The 9,918-nt window shown below is 40.0% G+C and overlaps 1 pseudogene; it reads left to right on the forward strand.

The window, feature by feature from the left end:
* The first annotated feature begins 2,787 nt into the window (after window positions 1-2,787).
* Window positions 2,788-3,879, forward strand: LOC123598664 (annotated as a pseudogene).
* Window positions 3,880-9,918: the final 6,039 nt, after the last annotated feature.

The following is a 9,918-nucleotide window of genomic DNA, read 5'->3' on the forward strand; positions in this document are numbered from 1 at the left end:
TTAGTATTACAATTATTTATGTCTTTGCCATACAGATTAGCTTCTTGAGCGCAGGAGTTGTGTACATCATATTATTTTTGTGTCCTCCACAGTATGTAAGGCAATGATGTAGTAGGCACTCAGTAAGTATTTACTGACGTGATGTAAATTATTTCAACAGCCTTCAATCTAGTCTACCTTGTACTTCTAAGACACATTTTTGTCATGCCATTTTTTGCCAATCCAATGCTTTCTGTGGTGTGCTGCGTTTCCTCATAATCTGGCCCATACTTGAGCATTTTACTCAGTTTAGAACAGATTTTTAACACTCAACCTCTGCTCTGGTCAGGCTGATCTTGTGGGCCTCCCACATTGTGTGGTCATTCGTGTTGTCTTGTCTTGACTTCTCTTGTCTTGTAAGACCTACTGCAACCACTGCCTTTCCATGGAGCCTTCTCTAACTAGCCCACTCATCTTTTCTACATACTTTTATGACACTTGCAAATTATACCCCAGAGTTTGAACTTATTCCATATTTTATTACATAAGATTGTTTTCATTTTATTTCTTTAATGTTTGTTTATTTTTTGAGAGGAGAGAGAAAGAGAGAGTGAGAGAGAGCAGGGGAGGGGCAGAGAAAGAGGGAGACACAGAATCCGAAGCAGGCTCCCAGCTCTGAGCTATCAGTTCAGAGCCAGACGCGGGGCTCGAACTCACGAACCCTGAGATCATGACCTGAGCCCAAGTCAGATGCTTAACCGACTGAGCCACCCAGGCACCCCATATAAGATAGTTTTATCTCACCAACTAACTTGAGAATACAGAATCCTATTTTACTCATCTTTGTATTGTTCTGTGGCTTAACACATATGTAGGCCATAACTAAGGAATATTTGTTGGATTGATTTTCCTAATTATAATTTTCTACATGTTTTATCTTCACTTCTGATTCATAACCCATTTGGCAGTGGTTTCTAAGGCCTTTTTTCTTTCTTTTTTTTTTTTTTTCCCTCCCCCCTGAGGCTTTTAGTGTCAAGTTTCTCTGCAGATTTTGTTTTCCTGGTATGTATAAGTCTACAAAAATGTATAGTATTTAAATACATTAAGGGAGCATGTCATTACCTGGTCTACCCCATGTACACGTAATCCATTTTATAAAAGTAAAATCTGGGGCGCCTGCATGGCTCAGTCGGTTGAGCGTCCGACTTCGGCTCAGGTCATGATCTCACGGTCCATGAGTTTGAGCCCTGTGTCAGGCTCTGTGCTGACAGCTCAGAGCCTGGAGCCTGTTTCAGATTCTGTGTCTCCTTCTCTTTCTGACCCTCCCCCATTTGTGCTCTGTCTCTCTCTGTCTCAAAAATAAACGTTAAATTTTTTTTTTAAAAAAATTATAAAAGCAAAATCATCCTGCAACACTCTAACGCTGTAAACTGGGTTTTTGTATGGTAGGTTTCTTTGAAATGGGCCGCCCTGGCAGTTGCAAGTTTACTTTGCCACAGATGATCCCCGACTTACAATTTTTCAACTTTATGACGGTACAAAAGTGAAACACATTCAGTAGAAACCTTACTTCAGGGAGGCCTGGGTGGCGCAGTCGGTTAAGCCTCCGACTTCAGCCAGGTCACGATCTCGCTGTCCGTGAGTTCGAGCCCCGCGTCGGGCTCTGGGCTGATGGCTCAGAGCCTGGAGCCTGTTTCCGATTCTGTGTCTCCCTCTCTCTCTGCCCCTCCCCCGTTCATGCTCTGTCTCTCTCTGTCCCAAAAATAAAATAAACGTTGAAAAAAAAAATTAAAAAAAAAAAAAGAAACCTTACTTCAGATTTTGAATTTTGATCTTTCCCTAGGCTGGTGAAGTGTGGTACGATACTCCACATCATCTGCAGCAGGGCATCAGCCACACAGTCATGAGGGTAAACCATCAGGGCACTTATAACTGCACCCACACAACCATTCCATTTCTCGCTTTCAGTACAGTATTCATCGGCTATTCAACACTTTATTACATTAGACATTAGATGAGGTCACATTCAACACTTTATTATACAATAGGCTTTGTGTGTGTTAAAGGATGTTACCCAGTTGTAGGCTGATATAAGTGTTCTGAGTGTGTTTAAGGTAGACAAGGCTAAGCTATGGTGTTTAGTAGGTTTGGTGTATCAAATGCATTTTCAACTATAATAGTTTCAATTTATGATGGGTTTGTGTGGTTGTAACCCCATCATAAGTTGAAGAAGATCTATGGAGAGATTAAAAACAAAGAAATCTGCTATAGTACTAAATCTTATGTAGAATGCTGCTTCCTTTCCATCACAGATGAAGAAACATCGCCTGAATGATATGGAAAAGGGAAATGAAAGCAGAATAAGGAAGCTTAGTGCCTTCTCCAGGTTTTAAAGTCACCCTCTCTTAGCCTAATGTACACTCAACGTTAGCTGCTTCACGTTTCTCTGAGGAACTTCTTGTTTAGTCTTAAAGAAAAAGGCTCTGAATTTTAGGATGATACTGATGTTAGTTTTATTCTCTGTTAATTTACCCAAGTGATCAACTTTGTGCTCTGGGTTTAGTAACAAATAACATTATTTCCATAGTTGAAATAGCTCACTTATGACTGACCCTTCTGCCCAAGAAATACACAAAAATGAGATGAAGAATACCCTGAATAGAATATAGGAGACTAGAAAATTAATTACCTTTGTGCTAAAATTATCCAGTTTACACTTTGAGGAAAGAAAACAGGACTCTCTACTCCTCCCCATTCTACAGACAGCTACATCTTCTGGCGCAGTGCCAGCCGTGTCCCGAAGACACGATGATAAAGGTCGGAGTAAATGGATTTGGCTATATGGGCACCTGGTCAACAGGGCTGCTTTCAACATCAGTGACCTCTCCATTGACCTCAACTGCATGGTCTACATGCTCCAGTATGATTCCACCCACAGCTAATGCAGTTCTATTATTTCTATCAAGCTCACCCATGACTGATTCAATGGCACATTCAAGGCTGAGAACAGGAAACTTGTCGTCAATGGAAAACCCATCATCTCCATCTTCCAGGACCGAGATCCTGACAACATTAAATGGAGTGATGCTGGTGCTAAGTATGTTGTGGAGTCCACTGGGGTCTTCATCACCATGGAGAAGGCTTGGGCTCACTTGAAGGGTGAGGCCAAGAGGGTCATCATCTCTGTACCTTAGCTGATGCCCCCGTGTTTGTGATAGGCATGAACCATGAGAAGTATGACAACTCTCTCAAGATTGTCAGCAATGCCTCTTGCACCACCAGCTGCTTGGCCCCACTGGCCAAGGTGTTCCATGACAATTTTGGCATCATGGAGGGGCTCATGGCCACAGTCCATGGCATTCTGCCACCCAGAAGACCATGGGTGGCCTCTCTGGGAAGCTGTGGTGTGATGGCCGAAGGGCTGCCCAGAACATTATCCTTCTACTGGTGCCGCCAGGCTGTGGGCAAGGTCAGCCCCGAGCTGAATGAGCTCACTGGCGTAGCCTTCCATGTCCTCACCCCCAATGTCATGGATCTGACTTGCCACCTGGAGAAAGATGCCATATATGATGACATCAAGAAGGTGGTGAAGCAGGTATCAGAGGGCCCCCTCAAGGGCATCCTGGGCTACACTGAGGACCAGGTTGTCTCCTGTGACTTTAACAGAGACATTCACTCTTCCACCTTTGATGCTGGGGCTGGCATCGCTCTCAGTGACGACTTTGACCACTTTGTCAACCTCATTTCCTGGTATGACAATGAATTTGGCTACAGCACCTGGGTGGTGGACCTTATGGTATATATGGCCTCCAAGGAGTAACAGACCCCGGCTGCCAGCCCCAGCAAGAGCAAGATGAAGAGAGAGGCCCTCAGCTGTTGGGGAGTTCTTGCCCCAAATCATCCCCCAACACACTGAGAATCTCCCAATCTCCACACCATTTCCATCCCAGATCCCCTGAAGGAGAGGGGTTTGGGGAGTCATGCCTTGTCATGGACCATTAATAAAGTATACTGTACCCAGCCCCCCTCAAAAGAGAATATGGGGAATAATTGGGGAAAATAGGAATGTTCTAAATTAAAAATACACATTATTTCTAATACTTTCTGTATAGATTATCTGGTGCATTTTCCACTAGAAATACTTGATCCCAGTGGACATGCCCCTTTATCCTGGGTGTTTCTTTCTATTACTTGGCAATGTTTGCTCTAAGGAGGAAGTTTAGTTTTACCAAGAGATCAAATTAAGACATAACTAAGGAGTACTTGGGGTACCAAAGATAAGACCCTTCCCCCAAGTATATAATGACTGTGATACACTTGGTGTGTTAACAATCAATTGCAAGGTAAGTCACAATAAATTTGTTAGTAGTAATAAAGTACTGAAATTTGCAAGTGATATATCTAAGAATTAATTGGAGCAGATTCAGGTTATCTCTATAATAACATCACTTTGATATGTGTGCATTTCAATATGCCTTCTGGGAGAGGAAGGGGGGAAATTTTATAGATAGCTATCAGAGACTGGCATTATGCTGTGAATGTATCATGGAAATATGTCATAAATGTGAACATCTGTCTTCTCTGCAATAGTGAAGAAAAGTTGAAAACACCTGACCCAAAGAATGTCTGACAATGTAAATTATTTTTGCCACTTAGTTTCCATTTCCCCTTCTAATGGCAATAGAGGGGGATCTTAAAATGGGGACCATCCCCCAAAACACACACACTCCTGGGCTTGAGATAGAAGCAACTTCACCCCTAGTTCCAGGAATAGGTGTAGGCTCCAACATTAGCCTCTCAAAGCTTTGCATCCCTTTGGCTATAGTGACTAGGAAAAAATTTTTTTCTTTTCTTTGGCTGTGATAACTAGCAGAAAGAATTGAACCTTTTATGGGAACTATATTTCCAAAGAAACCCCAAACCTAACAGTCTGTTTCTTTTCTAGGCTCACAGCTAAAGTTGAGTAGTCTCCAAAAAGGGCATTTTCCCTATGCCCACCTCTGGCATAGCCATGGAGAATAAGGACCAGAAAGATCATCTAGTAGGAAGAGCCAGAGGTCATGGTGGACAATAAGGAAGATCTTTACAGAGAACAGACCTAGAGGTTCCCAGTTGGCTGGCCAAGAAACTCACTCTACCAACAAGGAGACTCTTCTATATTCCTGCCGATCAGGATATAATAGATGCTGTAGAAAAATGACAGCTGTGTGCTATTTTCCATACATTCACCCCTTTCCAGAGGTAGGCTTTTCATATAGTTACCCTGTTTCTTCTTTATCTTAAAGCTATATTAGATATCAGATACGTTTTAGGTTGCCAGGCCTCAAGGGGCCATTTCCAAATTGACGAAGAAGACTATGTGTATACATCAGCCAAAAATCCTGGTCTTAGAGCTGAACACAATAACCAGGTAAAGCCCTGGGTTTTTTCACCAGGGAGGGGGTATTGGTAAGTAGTCTTTTATGTAGGCATGAACAGTTCTTTTTAATTTATATTATTTATTTTTATTTATTTTTTAAATGTTTATTCAGTTTTGAGAGACAGAGTGTGAGCAGGGGAGGAACAGAGAGAGGGAGACACAGAATCTGAAGCAGGCTCCAGGCTCTGAGCTGTCAGCACAGAGCCCAATGCAGGGCTTGAACTCACGGACCGTGAGATCATGACCTGAGCCTAAGTCAGATGCTTAACTGCCCCAATAGTAACATCATTTTTAAACATTTAAAATTGGAAGGTACTAAACTGCCTGTCAAAAGTAAAGTGGATACAAAAATAGCAGTATATTTTCCCAGAGACTCTAGTGCTACTACAAGAATGAACTATGCCTTCAGAAAATAAACGAATCTCGCAAACACAATTTTGATGAAAAGAATCCAGGCAACAAAGAATTCCTACTGTATGATTCCCTTTATGTAAATTTTTTTAATGTTTATTTTTGAGAGAGAGAGAGAGAGAGAGAGAGAGAGAGAGAGCCAGGCAGGGGCAGAGAGAGAGAATTTCAAGCAAGTTTCACACTGTCAGTGCAGAGCCCAATGTGGGGCTTGAACTCATTAACCGTAAGATCAGACCTGGGCTGAAACCAAGAGTCAGATGCTCAAGCAGCTGAGCCACCCACACACCCCAGATCACATGGTAATTCTATGTTTAATTTTTTGAGGAACTATCAAACTGTTTACACAGCAGTTTCACCATTTTACATTCCCAGCAGCAATATTTCAAGAATTACAACTTCTCTACACCCTTGCCACACTTAATATTTTCTGCTTTTTTGTAATAGCCATCCTGATGGGTGTGAAGTGACATCTCATTATGGTTTTGATCTGCACTTCCTTAATAACCAGTAAAGAGCATATTTTCATATATTTAACAATCATCTGAATATTTTCTTTGGAGAAATGTCTGTTTAGTCCTTTGCCCAGTTTTACACTGGGTTGTTTTGTTGTTGAGTTGCAGGTGTTCTTTGTATATTCTGGATAGCAATTGCTTATTAGATATATGGTTTGCAAATATTTTCTCCCATTCTCTAGGTTGTCTTTCACTCATTTGAGTGACACTTTGATGCAGTTCTTAGTGTTGATGAAATCCATTTATCTGTTTTTTTCTTTTGTTGCTTGTACTTGTAGTGTCATGTCTAAGAAAAGCCAAGAATATTTATCCCTATATATTTTCTAAGAGTTTTATGGTTTTAGCTCTTACATTTGGATTTTTAAACCATTTTGAATTAATTTTGTATATGGTGTGAAGTAGCATTTCAGCTTTATTCTTTTATATGAGGTTATTCACTTGCCCTGGCACCATTTGTTGAAAAGACTATTCTTTCACCATTGATTTATCTTGGTACCCCTGTTGAAATTCAGTTGAACATACATGAGCTTATTTCTGTTTTTAATCCTATTCCATTGATCTATATCCTCATGCCAGTAATACACTGTCTTGATTCCTGTTGGTTTGTAGTAAGTTTTGAAACTGGCAAGTGTGAGTCCTCCAACTTTGTTTTTTCAAGACTGTCTTAGCTATTCTTGGTCCCTTGAATTTTCATATGATTTTAGTGTCAGCTTGTTAATTTCTACAAAGAAGCAGCCCTGGGATTTGATAGGAATTGTTTTGAATCTATAGATCAATTTGGGGAATACAGCCATCTTAATGATATTACCTTCCAATCCATGAACATGGGATGTCTTTCCATTTATTTGGGTTTTCTGAATTTCTTTCACCAGTGTTTTGTAGTTTTCAGAGGATAAATATTGCACTTTAGTTAGATTTGTTCCTAAGTATTTTATTCTTTTTGATGCTATTATAAACGACATTTTTAAAAATTATTATTTTAGAGAGAGAGTGCACAAGCAGGAGAAAAGGGACAGAGGGAGAGAGGGAGAGAATCTTTTATTTTATTTTGAGAGAGAGTGAGCAAGGCGGGGGGCAGAGAGAGAGAGGGAGACAGAGGAACGAAGCAGGATCCTTGCTGAGACCAGGAAGCCTGATGTGGGGCTTGAACTCACAAGCTGCGAGATCATGACCTGAGTCAAAGTCGGTCACCTAACCGACTGAGCCACCCAAGTGCCCCATAGAGTGAGAGAATCTTAAACAAGTTCCATGCTCAGTTCAGATCCCAACACAGGGCTCGATCCCACGACCCTGGGATCATGGCCCTGAGCAGAAATCAAGAGTCAGATGCTCAACCGACTGAATTACCCAGGCACCATGGCATTTTTTTCCTGATTTCATTGTCAGTCTGTTCATTGCTACTCTATAGAAATAACCTTAATTTCTTTTTATTTCTTTCTTTCTTTCTTTCTTTCTTTCTTTCTTTCTTTCTTTCTTTCTATTATTTTTGAGAAAGAAAGAGGGAGAGAACGAGTGGGGGAGGGGCAGAGAGAGAGAGAAGGAAAGAGAGGATCCCAAGCAGGCTTGTGCTGTTAACATGGAGCCTGATGTGGGGCTCGAACTCAAACTGTGAGATCACAACCTGAGCTGAAACCAAGAGACAGATACTTAATCAACTGAGCAACCCAGGTGTCCCAACATTAATTTCCATATATTGATCTTGTACCTTGCAGTTTTGCTGAGCTCATTTATTAGTTCTAATAGTTTTTTAGTTAATTCCTTAGAATTTTGTATATATACAATCTTGTCATCTGCAAAAGCGTAACATCTTTACCTTGTCAAATCTATATATATAGAGTCTGAGGAAACCAAGTCTTTAGGCTTAGACTTCACCAAGAAGTGAAAAAATAGGTTCTTGAAGTCCTTGGACAAACTCAGCTTATAAGTGTTATGAAGCCTGTCAATGACTCATAAAGGCTTTCCAAGGGCAGAAGAGCCTGAAGATTCAGCCAAAAGGATACATATTGTAAAAAGAATGAAACTGCCCAGGATTTCTAGAATATCTGTGTCACTAAAAGTTTAATGGGCTATCACTTGCAAGTTTTCATTTCCTCGTCACAACATCTGTGACGTAGAGTGAGAAACAAGGTGTATTGCAGTGGTGAAGAGAGCTAGGACCTTAGATTCAGAAAGAGCAAGCAATCAGCCAAATCTAGAGTATGACACATTCTGCTGGCCAAATGATCTGGCTTCTCCATGAAATCAATTATAGGAAGAAAAAAAGTATGTGTGTTCGGGGGAGTGCAGGTAGGGGCGTGACTCTCATGGAATACAGAACACTTAGTAACAGCCAAGTGCAATGTGTAAAACTGTTTGGATACTGATTTGAGTAGACAGTAAAAAGACACCTTTAAACAACAGGAAAAATTTTAAAATGGACTGAACAGTAAATGATATTAGGAAACGATTTTGTTTGGCTAATTTGTTAAATTTGTTTGGCATGCCAATGGCATGGTGATTATATTTAAAAGATTCCTCAGAGACGTATAATGATTATGAGTGAAATGATATCTGGGATTTGCTTTAAAATACTAAATTTTAAAAAATGGAAGAGGAATAGATGACATAAGATTGGAAAATGTTGACACTTGTTCAAGATGGATGATGTGTAAATGAGGCTTCACTCTACTACTCTCTCACCTTTTGTATAGTTTAAAATGTTCAGGGGTGTCTGGGTGGCTCCGTCAGGTGAGCTTCCAACTCTTGATTTGGGCTCAGGTCATGATCCATGGTTGTGAGATGGATTCCTGTCTTGGGCTCCACACTGAGCGTGGAACCTGCATAAGAGTCATTCTCTCTCTCTCTCTCTCTCTCTCTCTCTCTCTCTCTCCCCCTCTACCCTCCTCTCTCCTGCTTGCACTCTCTCTCCCTCTCTAAAATTAAAAAATTATATAATGACAGATTTAATTGCACAATTAAAGTTTTCTCTGTTAAAATGTCAATCATTAATTGCAGTCTTTTTTTTTTTTTGTAACTGCGAACACTGGAAACAATATAAATTTTGATTTTGGGGGGTTAGTTAAATTAATTATGTACATCCAGGAATTTTACCTATAAAAATAATAATGTTTTTAGGTCAGGACCTATCAATTCTGGTATCATTTTGGAAGTTTTTTCTAATGCGAACAAATGAAGAAGAAATCAGATGTAAAAATCAGAAAGAAAGGGGTAAAATTTGCCTCTGTGGATGATACACTTATTGACTCAAAAAAATAGAAGAGAATCAACCAAAAAACATATAAACAAAAAGAGAATTCAAGATAAGGTATCTGAGTACAAAAACCAACATAACAACAACAACCACCAACAGCTTTCAAATATACATCTAACAAGAAATTATGTTGGAAAAGACCCCATTTAAACTGTAAAAAAAATAATAATAACAGGTAAACATCCTAAACTTGAAAAAAAGTTTAGCAAGAAATGAACAGTATCTTTAAGGACACAAAAGAGTACAGGAAAAATATAAAGGCATCTCTCCTTCTTAGATAAGAAGATTCAGTAGTATGATGCGGTCAACTTTCCCTAGTTAAGATAAATATATGGGGCACCTGGGTA

This window comes from Leopardus geoffroyi, chromosome C1 (genome assembly GCF_018350155.1).
Source record: "Leopardus geoffroyi isolate Oge1 chromosome C1, O.geoffroyi_Oge1_pat1.0, whole genome shotgun sequence".
Taxonomy (NCBI): domain Eukaryota; kingdom Metazoa; phylum Chordata; class Mammalia; order Carnivora; family Felidae; genus Leopardus; species Leopardus geoffroyi.